This window comes from Watersipora subatra, unplaced genomic scaffold (assembly GCF_963576615.1).
Source record: "Watersipora subatra unplaced genomic scaffold, tzWatSuba1.1 SCAFFOLD_55, whole genome shotgun sequence".
In the NCBI taxonomy this organism is placed as follows: Eukaryota; Metazoa; Bryozoa; class Gymnolaemata; order Cheilostomatida; family Watersiporidae; genus Watersipora; species Watersipora subatra.
Window position 1 is genome coordinate 407,042 of NW_027045238.1, and position 19,428 is coordinate 426,469.

Sequence of the window (19,428 nt, forward strand, 5' to 3'; positions counted from 1 at the left end):
GTGAGAATATTACAAACGTCTGACAAAACTGAAAAATGTAAATTTCCAATTTCAACCAAACATGCTAGAAATGCTCCAATTGAGCTAGTTAGCTTATTGTGAGAATATTACAAACCTCTGACAAAACTGAAAAATGTAAATTTCCAAATTCAACCAAACATGCTAGAAATGCTCCAATTGAGCTTATTAGCTTATTGTGAGAACATTGCAATTGTCTGACAAAAGTGAAAAATGTAAATTTCCAATTTCAACCAAACATGCTAAAAATGCTCCAATTGAGCTAGTTAGCTTATTGTGAGAATATTACAAACCTCTGACAAAACTGAAAAATGTAAATTTCCAATTTCAACCAAACATGCTAGAAATGCTCCAATTGAGCTAATTAGCTTGTTGTGAGAATATTACAAAGGTCTGACAAAACTGAAAAATGTAAATTTCCAATTTCAACCAAACATGCTAGAAATGCTCCAATTGAGCTAATTAGCTTATTGTGAGAATATTACAAACGTCTGACAAAACTGAAAAATGTAAGTTTCCAATTTCAACCAAACATGCTAGAAATGCTCCAATTGAGCTAATTAGCTTATTGTGAGAATATTGCAATTGTCTGACAAAAGTGAAAAATATAAAATTCCAATTTCAACCAAACATGCTAGAAATGCTCCAATTGAGCTAATTAGCTTATTGTGAGAATATTACAAACGTCTGACAAAACTGAAAAATGTAAATTTCCAATTTCAACCAAACATGCTAGAAATGCTCCAATTGAGCTTGTTAGCTTATTGTGAGAATATTGCAATTGTCTGACAAAAGTGAAAAATGTAAATTTCTAATTTCAACCAAACATGGTAGAAATGCTCCAATTGAGCTAATTAGCTTGTTGTGAGAATATTACAAACGTCTGACAAAACTGAAAAATGTAAATTTCCAATTTCAACCAAACATGCTAGAAATGCTCCAATTGAGCTAGTTAGCTTATTGTGAGAATATTACAAACCTCTGACAAAACTGAAAAATGTAAATTTCCAAATTCAACCAAACATGCTAGAAATGCTCCAATTGAGCTTATTAGCTTATTGTGAGAACATTGCAATTGTCTGACAAAAGTGAAAAATGTAAATTTCCAATTTCAACCAAACATGCTAAAAATGCTCCAATTGAGCTAGTTAGCTTATTGTGAGAATATTACAAACCTCTGACAAAACTGAAAAATGTAAATTTTCAATTTCAACCAAACATGCTGGAAATGCTCCAATTGAGCTAATTAGCTTATTGTGAGAATATTACAAACGTCCGACAAAAGTGAAAAATGTAAATTTCCAATTTCAACCAAACATGCTAGAAATGCTCCAATTGAGCTAATTAGCTTATTGTGAGAATATTACAAACGTCTGACAAAACTGAAAAATGTAAATTTCCAATTTCAACCAAACATGCTAGAAATGCTCCAATTGAGCTAATTAGCTTATTGTGAGAATATTACAAACGTCTGACAAAACTGAAAAATGTAAGTTTCCAATTTCAACCAAACATGCTAGAAATGCTCCAATTGAGCTAATTAGCTTATTGTGAGAATATTGCAATTGTCTGACAAAAGTGAAAAATATAAAATTCCAATTTCAACCAAACATGCTAGAAATGCTCCAATTGAGCTAATTAGCTTATTGTGAGAATATTACAAACGTCTGACAAAACTGAAAAATGTAAATTTCCAATTTCAACCAAACATGCTAGAAATGCTCCAATTGAGCTTGTTAGCTTATTGTGAGAATATTGCAATTGTCTGACAAAAGTGAAAAATGTAAATTTCTAATTTCAACCAAACATGGTAGAAATGCTCCAATTGAGCTAATTAGCTTGTTGTGAGAATATTACAAACGTCTGACAAAACTGAAAAATGTAAATTTCCAATTTCAACCAAACATGCTAGAAATGCTCCAATTGAGCTAGTTAGCTTATTGTAAGAATATTACAAACCTCTGACAAAACTGAAAAATGTAAATTTCCAAATTCAACCAAACATGCTAGAAATGCTCCAATTGAGCTTATTAGCTTATTGTGAGAACATTGCAATTGTCTGACAAAAGTGAAAAATGTAAATTTCCAATTTCAACCAAACATGCTAAAAATGCTCCAATTGAGCTAGTTAGCTTATTGTGAGAATATTACAAACCTCTGACAAAACTGAAAAATGTAAATTTTCAATTTCAACCAAACATGCTGGAAATGCTCCAATTGAGCTAATTAGCTTATTGTGAGAATATTACAAACGTCCGACAAAAGTGAAAAATGTAAATTTCCAATTTCAACCAAACATGCTAGAAATGCTCCAATTGAGCTAATTAGCTTATTGTGAGAATATTACAAACGTCTGACAAAACTGAAAAATGTAAATTTCCAATTTCAACCAAACATGCTAGAAATGCTCCAATTGAGCTAATTAGCTTATTGTGAGAATATTGCAATTGTCTGACAAAAGTGAAAAATGTAAACTTCCAATTTCAACCAAACATGCTAGAAATGCTCCAATTGAGCTAATTAGCTCATTGTGAGAAGATTACAAACGTCTGACCAAACTGAAAAATGTAAATTTCCAATTTTAACCAAACATGCTAGAAATGCTCCAATTGAGCTAATTAGCTTATTGTGAGAATATTGCAATTGTCTGACAAAAGTGAAAAATGTAAATTTCTAATTTCAACCAAACATGCTAGAAATGCTCCAATTGAGCTAATTAGCTTATTGTGAGAATATTGCAATTGTCTGACAAAAGTGAAAAATGTAAATTCCAATTTCAACCAAACATGCTAGAAATGCTCCAATTGAGCTAATTAGCTTATTGTGAGAATATTACAAACGTCTGACAAAAGTGAAAAATGTAAATTTCCAATTTCAACCAAACATGCTGGAAATGCTCCAATTGAGCTAATTAGCTTATTGTGAGAATATTACAAACGTCCGACAAAAGTGAAAAATGTAAATTTCCAATTTCAACCAAACATGCTAGAAATGCTCCAATTGAGCTAATTAGCTTATTGTGAGAATATTGCAATTGTCTGACAAAAGTGAAAAATGTAAATTTCGAATTTCAACCAAACATGCTAGAAATGCTCCAATTGAGCTAATTAGCTTATTGTGAGAATATTACAAACGTCTGACCAAACTGAAAAATGTAAATTTCCAATTTCAACCAAACATGCTAGAAATGCTCCAATTGAGCTAATTAGCTTATTGTGAGAATATTACAAATGTCTGACCAAACTGAAAAATGTAAATTTCCAATTTCAACCAAACATGCTAGAATTGCTCCAATTGAGCTAATTAGCTTATTGTGAGAATATTACAAACGTCTGACAAAACTGAAAAATGTAAATTTCCAATTTCAACCAAACATGCTAGAAATGTTCCAATTGAGCTAATTAGCTTATTGTGAAAATATTACAAACGTCTGACAAAACTGAAAAATGTAAATTTCCAATTTCAACCAAACATGCTAGAAATGCTCCAATTGAGCTAATTAGCTTATTGTGAGAATATTACAAACGTCTGACAAAACTGAAAAATGTAAATTTCCAATTTCAACCAAACATGCTAGAAATGCTCCAATTGAGCTAATTAGCTTATTGTGAGAATATTGCAATTGTCTTACAAAAGTGAAAAATGTAAATTTCCAATTTCAACCAAACAAGCTAGAAATGCTCCAATTGAGCTAATTAGCTTATTGTGAGAATATTACAAACGTCTGACCAAACTGAAAAATGTAAATTTCCAATTTCAACCAAACATGCTAGAAATGATCCAATTGAGCTAATTAGCTTATTGTGAAAATATTACAAACGTCTGACAAAACTGAAAAATGTAAATTTCCAATTTCAACCAAACATGCTAGAAATGCTCCAATTGAGCTAATTAGCTTATTGTGAGAATATTACAAACGTCTGACAAAACTGAAAAATGTAAATTTCCAATTTCAACCAAACATGCTAGAAATGCTCCAATTGAGCTAATTAGCTTATTGTGAGAATATTGCAATTGTCTTACAAAAGTGAAAAATGTAAATTTCCAATTTCAACCAAACAAGCTAGAAATGCTCCAATTGAGCTAATTAGCTTATTGTGAGAATATTACAAACGTCTGACCAAACTGAAAAATGTAAATTTCCAATTTCAACCAAACATGCTAGAAATGATCCAATTGAGCTAATTAGCTTATTGTGAGAATATTACAAACGTCTGACCAAACTGAAAAATGTAAATTTCCAATTTCAACCAAACATGCTAGAAATGCTCCAATTGAGCTAATTAGCTTATTGTGAGAATATTGCAATTGTCTGACAAAAGTGAAAAATGTAAATTTCCAATTTCAACCAAACATGCTAGAAATGCTCCAATTGAGCTAATTAGCTTATTGTGAGAATATTGCAATTGTCTGACAAAAGTGAAAAATGTAAATTTCCAATTTCAACCAAACATGCTAGAAATGCTCCAATTGAGCTAATTAGATTGTTGTGAGAATATTACAAAGGTCTGACAAAACTGAAAAATGTAAATTTCCAATTTCAACCAAACATGCTAGAAATGCTCCAATTGAGCTAATTAGCTTGTTGTGAGAATATTACAAAGGTCTGACAAAACTGAAAAATGTAAATTTCCAATTTCAACCAAACATGCTAGAAATGCTCCAATTGAGCTAATTAGCTTATTGTGAGAATATTACAAACGTCTGACAAAACTGAAAAATGTAAATTTCCAATTTCAACCAAACATGCTAGAAATGCTCCAATTGAGCTTATTAGTTTATTGTGAGAATATTGCAAATGTCTGACAAAAGAGAAAAATGTAAATTTCTAATTTCAACCAAACATGGTAGAAATGCTCCAATTGAGCTAATTAGCTTATTGTGAGAATATTACAAACGTCCGACAAAAGTGAAAAATGTAAATTTCCAATTTCAACCAAACATGCTAGAAATGCTCCAATTGAGCTAATTAGCTTATTGTGAGAATATTACAAACGTCTGACAAAACTGAAAAATGTAAATTTCCAATTTCAACCAAACATGCTAGAAATGCTCCAATTGAGCTAATTAGCTTATTGTGAGAATATTGCAATTGTCTGACAAAAGTGAAAAATGTAAACTTCCAATTTCAACCAAACATGCTAGAAATGCTCCAATTGAGCTAATTAGCTCATTGTGAGAAGATTACAAACGTCTGACCAAACTGAAAAATGTAAATTTCCAATTTTAACCAAACATGCTAGAAATGCTCCAATTGAGCTAATTAGCTTATTGTGAGAATATTGCAATTGTCTGACAAAAGTGAAAAATGTAAATTTCTAATTTCAACCAAACATGCTAGAAATGCTCCAATTGAGCTAATTAGCTTATTGTGAGAATATTGCAATTGTCTGACAAAAGTGAAAAATGTAAATTCCAATTTCAACCAAACATGCTAGAAATGCTCCAATTGAGCTAATTAGCTTATTGTGAGAATATTACAAACGTCTGACAAAAGTGAAAAATGTAAATTTCCAATTTCAACCAAACATGCTGGAAATGCTCCAATTGAGCTAATTAGCTTATTGTGAGAATATTACAAACGTCCGACAAAAGTGAAAAATGTAAATTTCCAATTTCAACCAAACATGCTAGAAATGCTCCAATTGAGCTAATTAGCTTATTGTGAGAATATTGCAATTGTCTGACAAAAGTGAAAAATGTAAATTTCCAATTTCAACCAAACATGCTAGAATTGCTCCAATTGAGCTAATTAGCTTATTGTGAGAATATTACAAACGTCTGACAAAACTGAAAAATGTAAATTTCCAATTTCAACCAAACATGCTAGAAATGTTCCAATTGAGCTAATTAGCTTATTGTGAAAATATTACAAACGTCTGACAAAACTGAAAAATGTAAATTTCCAATTTCAACCAAACATGCTAGAAATGCTCCAATTGAGCTAATTAGCTTATTGTGAGAATATTACAAACGTCTGACAAAACTGAAAAATGTAAATTTCCAATTTCAACCAAACATGCTAGAAATGCTCCAATTGAGCTAATTAGCTTATTGTGAGAATATTGCAATTGTCTTACAAAAGTGAAAAATGTAAATTTCCAATTTCAACCAAACAAGCTAGAAATGCTCCAATTGAGCTAATTAGCTTATTGTGAGAATATTACAAACGTCTGACCAAACTGAAAAATGTAAATTTCCAATTTCAACCAAACATGCTAGAAATGATCCAATTGAGCTAATTAGCTTATTGTGAAAATATTACAAACGTCTGACAAAACTGAAAAATGTAAATTTCCAATTTCAACCAAACATGCTAGAAATGCTCCAATTGAGCTAATTAGCTTATTGTGAGAATATTACAAACGTCTGACAAAACTGAAAAATGTAAATTTCCAATTTCAACCAAACATGCTAGAAATGCTCCAATTGAGCTAATTAGCTTATTGTGAGAATATTGCAATTGTCTTACAAAAGTGAAAAATGTAAATTTCCAATTTCAACCAAACAAGCTAGAAATGCTCCAATTGAGCTAATTAGCTTATTGTGAGAATATTACAAACGTCTGACCAAACTGAAAAATGTAAATTTCCAATTTCAACCAAACATGCTAGAAATGATCCAATTGAGCTAATTAGCTTATTGTGAGAATATTACAAACGTCTGACCAAACTGAAAAATGTAAATTTCCAATTTCAACCAAACATGCTAGAAATGCTCCAATTGAGCTAATTAGCTTATTGTGAGAATATTGCAATTGTCTGACAAAAGTGAAAAATGTAAATTTCCAATTTCAACCAAACATGCTAGAAATGCTCCAATTGAGCTAATTAGCTTATTGTGAGAATATTGCAATTGTCTGACAAAAGTGAAAAATGTAAATTTCCAATTTCAACCAAACATGCTAGAAATGCTCCAATTGAGCTAATTAGATTGTTGTGAGAATATTACAAAGGTCTGACAAAACTGAAAAATGTAAATTTCCAATTTCAACCAAACATGCTAGAAATGCTCCAATTGAGCTAATTAGCTTGTTGTGAGAATATTACAAAGGTCTGACAAAACTGAAAAATGTAAATTTCCAATTTCAACCAAACATGCTAGAAATGCTCCAATTGAGCTAATTAGCTTATTGTGAGAATATTACAAACGTCTGACAAAACTGAAAAATGTAAATTTCCAATTTCAACCAAACATGCTAGAAATGCTCCAATTGAGCTAATTAGCTTATTGTGAGAATATTGCAATTGTCTTACAAAAGTGAAAAATGTAAATTTCCAATTTCAACCAAACAAGCTAGAAATGCTCCAATTGAGCTAATTAGCTTATTGTGAGAATATTACAAACGTCTGACCAAACTGAAAAATGTAAATTTCCAATTTCAACCAAACATGCTAGAAATGATCCAATTGAGCTAATTAGCTTATTGTGAGAATATTACAAACGTCTGACCAAACTGAAAAATGTAAATTTCCAATTTCAACCAAACATGCTAGAAATGCTCCAATTGAGCTAATTAGCTTATTGTGAGAATATTGCAATTGTCTGACAAAAGTGAAAAATGTAAATTTCCAATTTCAACCAAACATGCTAGAAATGCTCCAATTGAGCTAATTAGCTTATTGTGAGAATATTGCAATTGTCTGACAAAAGTGAAAAATGTAAATTTCCAATTTCAACCAAACATGCTAGAAATGCTCCAATTGAGCTAATTAGATTGTTGTGAGAATATTACAAAGGTCTGACAAAACTGAAAAATGTAAATTTCCAATTTCAACCAAACATGCTAGAAATGCTCCAATTGAGCTAATTAGCTTGTTGTGAGAATATTACAAAGGTCTGACAAAACTGAAAAATGTAAATTTCCAATTTCAACCAAACATGCTAGAAATGCTCCAATTGAGCTAATTAGCTTATTGTGAGAATATTACAAACGTCTGACAAAACTGAAAAATGTAAATTTCCAATTTCAACCAAACATGCTAGAAATGCTCCAATTGAGCTTATTAGTTTATTGTGAGAATATTGCAAATGTCTGACAAAAGAGAAAAATGTAAATTTCTAATTTCAACCAAACATGGTAGAAATGCTCCAATTGAGCTAATTAGCTTATTGTGAGAATATTACAAACGTCTGACAAAACTGAAAAATGTAAATTTCCAATTTCAACCAAACATGCTAGAAATGCTCCAATTGAGCTAGTTAGCTTATTGTGAGAATATTACAAACCTCTGACAAAACTGAAAAATGTAAATTTCCAAATTCAACCAAACATGCTAGAAATGCTCCAATTGAGCTTATTAGCTTATTGTGAGAATATTACAAACGTCCGAAAAAAATGAAAAATGTAAATTTCCAATTTCAACCAAACATGCTAAAAATGCTCCAATTGAGCTAGTTAGCTTATTGTGAGAATATTACAAATCTCTGACAAAAGTGAAAAATGTAAATTTCCAATTTCAACCAAACATGCTAGAAATGCTCAAATTGAGCTAATTAGCTTATTGTGAGAATATTACAAACGTCTGACAAAACTGAAAAATGTAAATTTCCAATTTCAACTAAACATGCTAGAAATGCTCCAATTGAGCTAATTAGCTTATTGTGAGAATATTGCAATTGTCTGACAAAAGTGAAAAATGTAAACTTCCAATTTCAACCAAACATGCTAGAAATGCTCCAATTGAGCTAATTAGCTTATTGTGAGAAGATTACAAACGTCTGACCAAACTGAAAAATGTAAATTTCCAATTTTAACCAAACATGCTAGAAATGCTCCAATTGAGCTAATTAGCTTATTGTGAGAATATTGCAATTGTCTGACAAAACTGAAAAATGTAAATTTCCAATTTCAACCAAACATGCTAGAAATGCTCCAATTGAGCTTATTAGTTTATTGTGAGAATATTGCAAATGTCTGACAAAAGTGAAAAATGTAAATTTCTAATTTCAACCAAACATGGTAGAAATGCTCCAATTGAGCTAATTAGCTTATTGTGAGAAAATTACAAACGTCTGACAAAACTGAAAAATGTAAATTTCCAATTTCAACCAAACATGCTAGAAATGCTCCAATTGAGCTAGTTAGCTTATTGTGAGAATATTACAAACCTCTGACAAAACTGAAAAATGTAAATTTCCAAATTCAACCAAACATGCTAGAAATGCTCCAATTGAGCTTATTAGCTTATTGTGAGAATATTGCAATTGTCTGACAAAAGTGAAAAATGTAAATTTCCAATTTCAACCAAACATGCTAAAAATGCTCCAATTGAGCTAGTTAGCTTATTGTGAGAATATTACAAACCTCTGACAAAACTGAAAAATGTAAATTTTCAATTTCAACCAAACATGCTAGAAATGCTCCAATTGAGCTAATTAGCTTATTGTGAGAATATTACAAACGTCCGACAAAAGTGAAAAATGTAAATTTCCAATTTCAACCAAACATGCTAGAAATGCTCAAATTGAGCTAATTAGCTTATTGTGAGAATATTACAAACGTCTGACAAAACTGAAAAATGTAAATTTCCAATTTCAACCAAACATGCTAGAAATGCTCCAATTGAGCTAATTAGCTTATTGTGAGAATATTGCAATTGTCTGACAAAAGTGAAAAATGTAAACTTCCAATTTCAACCAAACATGCTAGAAATGCTCCAATTGAGCTAATTAGCTTATTGTGAGAATATTGCAATTGTCTGACAAAAGTGAAAAATGTAAATTCCAATTTTAACCAAACATGCTAGAAATGCTCCAATTGAGCTAATTAGCTTATTGTGAGAATATTGCAATTGTCTGACAAAAGTGAAAAATGTAAATTTCTAATTTCAACCAAACATGCTAGAAATGCTCCAATTGAGCTAATTAGCTTATTGTGAGAATATTGCAATTGTCTGACAAAAGTGAAAAATGTAAATTCCAATTTCAACCAAACATGCTAGAAATGCTCCAATTGAGCTAATTAGCTTATTGTGAGAATATTACAAACGTCTGACAAAAGTGAAAAATGTAAATTTCCAACTTCAACCAAACATGCTAGAAATGCTCCAATTGAGCTAATTAGCTTATTGTAAGAATATTACAAACGTCTGACAAAACTGAAAAATGTAAATTTCCAATTTCAACCAAACATGCTAGAAATGCTCCAATTGAGCTAATTAGCTTATTGTGAGAATATTGCAATTGTCTGACAAAAGTGAAAAACGTAAATTTCCAATTTCAACCAAACATGCTAGAAATGCTCCAATTGAGCTAATTAGCTTATTGTGAGAATATTACAAACGTCTGACCAAACTGAAAAATGTAAATTTTCAATTTCAACCAAACATGCTAGAAATGCTCCAATTGAGCTAATTAGCTTATTGTGAGAATATTACAAACGTCTGACCAAACTGAAAAATGTAAATTTCCAATTTCAACCAAACATGCTAGAATTGCTCCAATTGAGCTAATTAGCTTATTGTGAGAATATTACAAACGTCTGACAAAACTGAAAAATGTAAATTTCCAATTTCAACCAAACATGCTAGAAATGTTCCAATTGAGCTAATTAGCTTATTGTGAGAATATTGCAATTGTCTTACAAAACTGAAAAATGTAAATTTCCAATTTCAACCAAACATGCTAGAAATGCTCCAATTGAGCTAATTAGCTTATTGTGAGAATATTACAAACGTCTGACCAAACTGAAAAATGTAAATTTTCAATTTCAACCAAACATGCTAGAAATGCTCCAATTGAGCTAATTAGCTTATTGTGAGAATATTACAAACGTCTGACCAAACTGAAAAATGTAAATTTCCAATTTCAACCAAACATGCTAGAAATGCTCCAATTGAGCTAATTAGCTTATTGTGAGAATATTGGAATTGTCTTACAAAACTGAAAAATGTAAATTTCCAATTTCAACCAAACATGCTGGAAATGCTCCAATTGAGCTAATTAGCTTGTTGTGAGAATATTACAAAGGTCTGACAAAACTGAAAAATGTAAATTTCCAATTTCAACCAAACATGCTAGAAATGCTCCAATTGAGCTAATTAGCTTGTTGTGAGAATATTACAAAGGTCTGACAAAACTGAAAAATGTAAATTTCCAATTTCAACCAAACATGCTAGAAATGCTCCAATTGAGCTAATTAGCTTATTGTGAGAATATTACAAACGTCTGACAAAACTGAAAAATGTAAGTTTCCAATTTCAACCAAACATGCTAGAAATGCTCCAATTGAGCTAATTAGCTTATTGTGAGAATATTGCAATTGTCTGACAAAAGTGAAAAATGTAAAATTCCAATTTCAACCAAACATGCTAGAAATGCTCCAATTGAGCTAATTAGCTTATTGTGAGAATATTACAAACGTCTGACAAAACTGAAAAATGTAAATTTCCAATTTCAACCAAACATGCTAGAAATGCTCCAATTGAGCTTGTTAGCTTATTGTGAGAATATTGCAATTGTCTGACAAAAGTGAAAAATGTAAATTTCCAATTTCAACCAAACATGGTAGAAATGCTCCAATTGAGCTAATTAGCTTATTGTGAGAATATTACAAACGTCTGACAAAACTGAAAAATGTAAATTTCCAATTTCAACCAAACATGCTAGAAATGCTCCAATTGAGCTAGTTAGCTTATTGTGAGAATATTACAAACCTCTGACAAAACTGAAAAATGTAAATTTCCAAATTCAACCAAACATGCTAGAAATGCTCCAATTGAGCTTATTAGCTTATTGTGAGAACATTGCAATTGTCTGACAAAAGTGAAAAATGTAAATTTCCAATTTCAACCAAACATGCTAAAAATGCTCCAATTGAGCTAGTTAGCTTATTGTGAGAATATTACAAACCTCTGACAAAACTGAAAAATGTAAATTTTCAATTTCAACCAAACATGCTGGAAATGCTCCAATTGAGCTAATTAGCTTATTGTGAGAATATTACAAACGTCCGACAAAAGTGAAAAATGTAAATTTCCAATTTCAACCAAACATGCTAGAAATGCTCCAATTGAGCTAATTAGCTTATTGTGAGAATATTACAAACGTCTGACAAAACTGAAAAATGTAAATTTCCAATTTCAACCAAACATGCTAGAAATGCTCCAATTGAGCTAATTAGCTTATTGTGAGAATATTGCAATTGTCTGACAAAAGTGAAAAATGTAAACTTCCAATTTCAACCAAACATGCTAGAAATGCTCCAATTGAGCTAATTAGCTTATTGTGAGAAGATTACAAACGTCTGACCAAACTAAAAAATGTAAATTTCCAATTTTAACCAAACATGCTAGAAATGCTCCAATTGAGCTAATTAGCTTATTGTGAGAATATTGCAATTGTCTGACAAAAGTGAAAAATGTAAATTTCTAATTTCAACCAAACATGCTAGAAATGCTCCAATTGAGCTAATTAGCTTATTGTGAGAATATTGCAATTGTCTGACAAAAGTGAAAAATGTAAATTCCAATTTCAACCAAACATGCTAGAAATGCTCCAATTGAGCTAATTAGCTTATTGTGAGAATATTACAAACGTCTGACAAAAGTGAAAAATGTAAATTTCCAATTTCAACCAAACATGCTGGAAATGCTCCAATTGAGCTAATTAGCTTATTGTGAGAATATTACAAACGTCCGACAAAAGTGAAAAATGTAAATTTCCAATTTCAACCAAACATGCTAGAAATGCTCAAATTGAGCTAATTAGCTTATTGTGAGAATATTACAAACGTCTGACAAAAGTGAAAAATGTAAATTTCCAATTTCAACCAAACATGCTAGAAATGCTCCAATTGAGCTAATTAGCTTATTGTGAGAATATTGCAATTGTCTGACAAAAGTGAAAAATGTAAACTTCCAATTTCAACCAAACATGCTAGAAATGCTCCAATTGAGCTAATGAGCTTATTGTGAGAAGATTACAAACGTCTGACCAAACTGAAAAATGTAAATTTCCAATTTTAACCAAACATGCTAGAAATGCTCCAATTGAGCTAATTAGCTTATTGTGAGAATATTGCAATTGTCTGACAAAAGTGAAAAATGTAAATTTCTAATTTCAACCAAACATGCTAGAAATGCTCCAATTGAGCTAATTAGCTTATTGTGAGAATATTACAAACGTCTGACAAAACTGAAAAATGTAAATTTCCAATTTCAACCAAACATGCTAGAAATGCTCCAATTGAGCTAATGAGCTTATTGTGAGAAGATTACAAACGTCTGACCAAACTGAAAAATGTAAATTTCCAATTTTAACCAAACATGCTAGAAATGCTCCAATTGAGCTAATTAGCTTATTGTGAGAATATTGCAATTGTCTGACAAAAGTGAAAAATGTAAATTTCTAATTTCAACCAAACATGCTAGAAATGCTCCAATTGAGCTAATTAGCTTATTGTGAGAATATTACAAACGTCTGACAAAACTGAAAAATGTAAATTTCCAATTTCAACCAAACATGCTAGAAATGCTCCAATTGAGCTAATTAGCTTATTGTGAGAATATTGCAATTGTCTGACAAAAGTGAAAAATGTAAATTTCCAATTTCAACCAAACATGCTAGAAATGCTCCAATTGAGCTAATTAGCTTATTGTGAGAATATTGCAATTATCTGACAAAAGTGAAAAATGTAAATTTCCAATTTCAACCAAACATGCTAGAAATGCTCCAATTGAGCTAATTAGCTTATTGTGAGAATATTACAAACGTCTGACAAAACTGAAAAATGTAAATTTCCAATTTCAACCAAACATGCTAGAAATGCTCCAATTGAGCTTATTAGCTTATTGTGAGAATATTGCAATTGTCTGACAAAAGTGAAAAATGTAAATTTCTAATTTCAACCAAACATGGTAGAAATGCTCCAATTGAGCTAATTAGCTTATTGTGAGAATATTACAAACGTCTGACAAAACTGAAAAATGTAAATTTCCAATTTCAACCAAACATGCTAGAAATGCTCCAATTGAGCTAGTTAGCTTATTGTGAGAATATTACAAACCTCTGACAAAACTGAAACATGTAAATTTCCAAATTCAACCAAACATGCTAGAAATGCTCCAATTGAGCTTATTAGCTTATTGTGAGAACATTGCAATTGTCTGACAAAAGTGAAAAATGTAAATTTCCAATTTCAACCAAACATGCTAAAAATGCTCCAATTGAGCTAGTTAGCTTATTGTGAGAATATTACAAACCTCTGACAAAACTGAAAAATGTAAATTTTCAATTTCAACCAAACATGCTGGAAATGCTCCAATTGAGCTAATTAGCTTATTGTGAGAATATTACAAACGTCCGACAAAAGTGAAAAATGTAAATTTCCAATTTCAACCAAACATGCTAGAAATGCTCAAATTGAGCTAATTAGCTTATTGTGAGAATATTACAAACGTCTGACAAAACTGAAAAATGTAAATTTCCAATTTCAACCAAACATGCTAGAAATGCTCCAATTGAGCTAATTAGCTTATTGTGAGAATATTGCAATTGTCTGACAAAAGTGAAAAATGTAAACTTCCAATTTCAACCAAACATGCTAGAAATGCTCCAATTGAGCTAATGAGCTTATTGTGAGAAGATTACAAACGTCTGACAAAACTGAAAAATGTAAATTTCCAATTTTAACCAAACATGCTAGAAATGCTCCAATTGAGCTAATTAGCTTATTGTGAGAATATTGCAATTGTCTGACAAAAGTGAAAAATGTAAATTTCTAATTTCAACCAAACATGCTAGAAATGCTCCAATTGAGCTAATTAGCTTGTTGTGAGAATATTGCAATTGTCTGACAAAAGTGAAAAATGTAAATTCCAATTTCAACCAAACATGCTAGAAATGCTCCAATTGAGCTAATTAGCTTATTGTGAGAATATTACAAACGTCTGACAAAACTGAAAAATGTAAATTTCCAATTTCAACCAAACATGCTAGAAATGCTCCAATTGAGCTAATTAGCTTATTGTGAGAATATTACAAACGTCTGACAAAACTGAAAAATGTAAATTTCCAATTTCAACCAAACATGCTAGAAATGCTCCAATTGAGCTAATTAGCTTATTGTGAGAATATTGCAATTGTCTGACAAAAGTGAAAAATGTAAATTTCCAATTTCAACCAAACATGCTAGAAATGCTCCAATTGAGCTAATTAGCTTATTGTGAGAATATTACAAACGTCTGACCAAACTGAAAAATGTAAATTTCCAATTTCAACCAAACATGCTAGAAATGCTCCAATTGAGCTAATTAGCTTATTGTGAGAATATTACAAACGTCTGACCAAACTGAAAAATGTAAATTTCCAATTTCAACCAAACATGCTAGAAATGCTCCAATTGAGCTAATTAGCTTATTGTGAGAATATTACAAACGTCTGACCAAACTGAAAAATGTAAATTTCCAATTTCAACCAAACATGCTAGAAATGCTCCAATTGAGCTAATTAGCTTATTGTGAGAATATTACAAACGTCTGACCAAACTGAAAAATGTAAATTTCCAATTTCAACCAAACATGCTAGAATTGCTCCAATTGAGCTAATTAGCTTATTGTGAGAATATTACAAACGTCTGACAAAACTGAAAAATGTAAATTTCCAATTTCAACCAAACATGCTAGAAATGCTCCAATTGAGCTAATTAGCTTATTGTGAGAAGATTACAAACGTCTGACCAAACTGAAAAATGTAAATTTCCAATTTTAACCAAACATGCTAGAAATGCTCCAATTGAGCTAATTAGCTTATTGTGAGAATATTGCAATTGTCTGACAAAAGTGAAAAATGTAAATTTCTAATTTCAACCAAACATGCTAGAAATGCTCCAATTGAGCTAATTAGCTTATTGTGAGAATATTGCAATTGTCTGACAAAAGTGAAAAATGTAAATTCCAATTTCAACCAAACATGCTAGAAATGCTCCAATTGAGCTAATTAGCTTATTGTGAGAATATTACAAACGTCTGACAAAACTGAAAAATGTAAATTTCCAATTTCAACCAAACATGCTAGAAATGCTCCAATTGAGCTAATTAGCTTATTGTGAGAATATTACAAACGTCTGACAAAACTGAAAAATGTAAATTTCCAATTTCAACCAAACATGCTAGAAATGCTCCAATTGAGCTAATTAGCTTATTGTGAGAATATTGCAATTGTCTGACAAAAGTGAAAAATGTAAATTTCCAATTTCAACCAAACATGCTAGAAATGCTCCAATTGAGCTAATTAGCTTGTGAGAATATTACAAACGTCTGACCAAACTGAAAAATGTAAATTTCCAATTTCAACCAAACATGCTAGAAATGCTCCAATTGAGCTAATTAGCTTATTGTGAGAATATTACAAACGTCTGACCAAACTGAAAAATGTAAATTTCCAATTTCAACCAAACATGCTAGAATTGCTCCAATTGAGCTAATTAGCTTATTGTGAGAATATTACAAACGTCTGACAAAACTGAAAAATGTAAATTTCCAATTTCAACCAAACATGCTAGAAATGTTCCAATTGAGCTAATTAGCTTATTGTGAGAATATTGCAATTGTCTTACAAAACTGAAAAATGTAAATTTCCAATTTCAACCAAACATGCTAGAAATGCTCCAATTGAGCTAATTAGCTTATTGTGAGAATATTACAAACGTCTGACCAAACTGAAAAATGTAAATTTTCAATTTCAACCAAACATGCTAGAAATGCTCCAATTGAGCTAATTAGCTTATTGTGAGAATATTACAAACGTCTGACCAAACTGAAAAATGTAAATTTCCAATTTCAACCAAACATGCTAGAAATGCTCCAATTGAGCTAATTAGCTTATTGTGAGAATATTGCAATTGTCTGACAAAAGTGAAAAATGTAAATTTCCAATTTCAACCAAACATGCTAGAAATGCTCCAATTGAGCTAATTAGCTTATTGTGAGAATATTACAAACGTCTGACAAAACTGAAAAATGTAAATTTCCAATTTCAACCAAACATGCTAGAAATGCTCAAATTGCGCAAATAAGCCTACTGTAAGAATTTTACAAACCTCTGACAAAGCTGAAAAATGTAAATTTCCAATTTCAACCAAACATGCTCGAAATGCTCCAATTGAGCTAATTAGCTTATTGTGAGAATATTACAAACGTCTGACAAAACTGAAAAATGTAAATTTCCAATTTCAACCAAACATGCTAGAAATGCTCCAATTGAGCTAATTAGCTTATTGTGAGAATATTACAAACGTCTGACAAAAGTGAAAAATGTAAATTTCCAATTTCAACCAAACATGCTAGAAATGCTCCAATTGAGCTAATTAGCTTATTGTGAGAATATTACAAACGTCTGACCAAACTGAAAAATGTAAATTTCCAATTTCAACCAAACATGCTAGAAATGCTCCAATTGAGCTAATTAGCTTATTGTGAGAATATTACAAACGTCTGACCAAACTGAAAAATGTAAATTTCCAATTTCAACCAAACATGCTAGAAATGCTCCAATTGAGCTAATTAGCTTATTGTGAGAATATTGCAATTGTCTGACAAAAGTGAAAAATGTAAATTTCTAATTTCAACCAAACATGGTAGAAATGCTCCAATTGAGCTAATTAGCTTATTGTGAGAATATTACAAACGTCTGACAAAACTGAAAAATGTAAATTTCCAATTTCAACCAAACATGCTAGAAATGCTCCAATTGAGCTAGTTAGCTTATTGAGAGAATATTACAAACCTCTGACAAAACTGAAAAATGTAAATTTCCAAATTCAACCAAACATGCTAGAAATGCTCCAATTGAGCTTATTAGCTTATTGTGAGAACATTGCAATTGTCTGACAAAAGTGAAAAATGTAAATTTCCAATTTCAACCAAACATGCTAAAAATGCTCCAATTGAGCTAATTAGCTTATTGTGAGAATATTACAAACGTCCGACAAAAGTGAAAAATGTAAATTTTCAATTTCAACCAAACATGCTAGAAATGCTCAAATTGAGCTAATTAGCTTATTGTGAGAATATTACAAACGTCTGACAAAACTGAAAAATGTAAGTTTCCAATTTCAACCAAACATGCTAGAAATGCTTCAATTGAGCTAATTAGCTTATTGTGAGAATATTGCAATTGTCTGACAAAAGTGAAAAATGTAAACTTCCAATTTCAACCAAACATGCTAGAAATGCTCCAATTGAGCTAATTAGCTTATTGTGAGAAGATTACAAACGTCTGACCAAACTGAAAAATGTAAATTTCCAATTTTAACCAAACATGCTAGAAATGCTCCAATTGAGCTAATTAGCTTATTGTGAGAATATTGCAATTGTCTGACAAAAGTGAAAAATTTAAATTTCTAATTTCAACCAAACATGCTAGAAATGCTCCAATTGAGCTAATTAGCTTATTGTGAGAATATTGCAATTGTCTGACAAAAGTGAAAAATGTAAATTCCAATTTCAACCAAACATGCTAGAAATGCTCCAATTGAGCTAATTAGCTTATTGTGAGAATATTACAAACGTCTGACAAAAGTGAAAAATGTAAATTTCCAATTTCAACCAAACATGCTAGAAATGCTCCAATTGAGCTAATTAGCTTATTGTGAGAATATTACAAACGTCTGACAAAACTGAAAAATGTAAATTTCCAATTTCAACCAAACATGCTAGAAATGCTCCAATTGAGCTAATTAGCTTATTGTGAGAATATTGCAATTATCTGACAAAAGTGAAAAATGTAAATTTCCAATTTCAACCAAACATGCTAGAAATGCTCCAATTGAGCTAATTAGCTTATTGTGAGAATATTACAAACGTCTGACCAAACTGAAAAATGTAAATTTTCAATTTCAACCAAACATGCTAGAAATGCTCCAATTGAGCTAATTAGCTTATTGTGAGAATATTACAAACGTCTGACCAAACTGAAAAATGTAAATTTCCAATTTCAACCAAACATGCTAGAATTGCTCCAATTGAGCTAATTAGCTTATTGTGAGAATATTACAAACGTCTGAGCAAACTGAAAAATGTAAATTTCCAATTTCAACCAAACATGCTAGAAATGTTCCAATTGAGCTAATTAGCTTATTGTGAGAATATTGCAATTGTCTGACAAAAGTGAAAAATGTAAATTTCTAATTTCAACCAAACATGCTAGAAATGCTCCAATTGAGCTAATTAGCTTATTGTGAGAATATTGCAATTGTCTGACAAAAGTGAAAAATGTAAATTCCAATTTCAACCAAACATGCTAGAAATGCTCCAATTGAGCTAATTAGCTTATTGTGAGAATATTACAAACGTCTGACAAAACTGAAAAATGTAAATTTCCAATTTCAACCAAACATGCTAGAAATGCTCCAATTGAGCTAATTAGCTTATTGTGAGAATATTACAAACGTCTGACAAAACTGAAAAA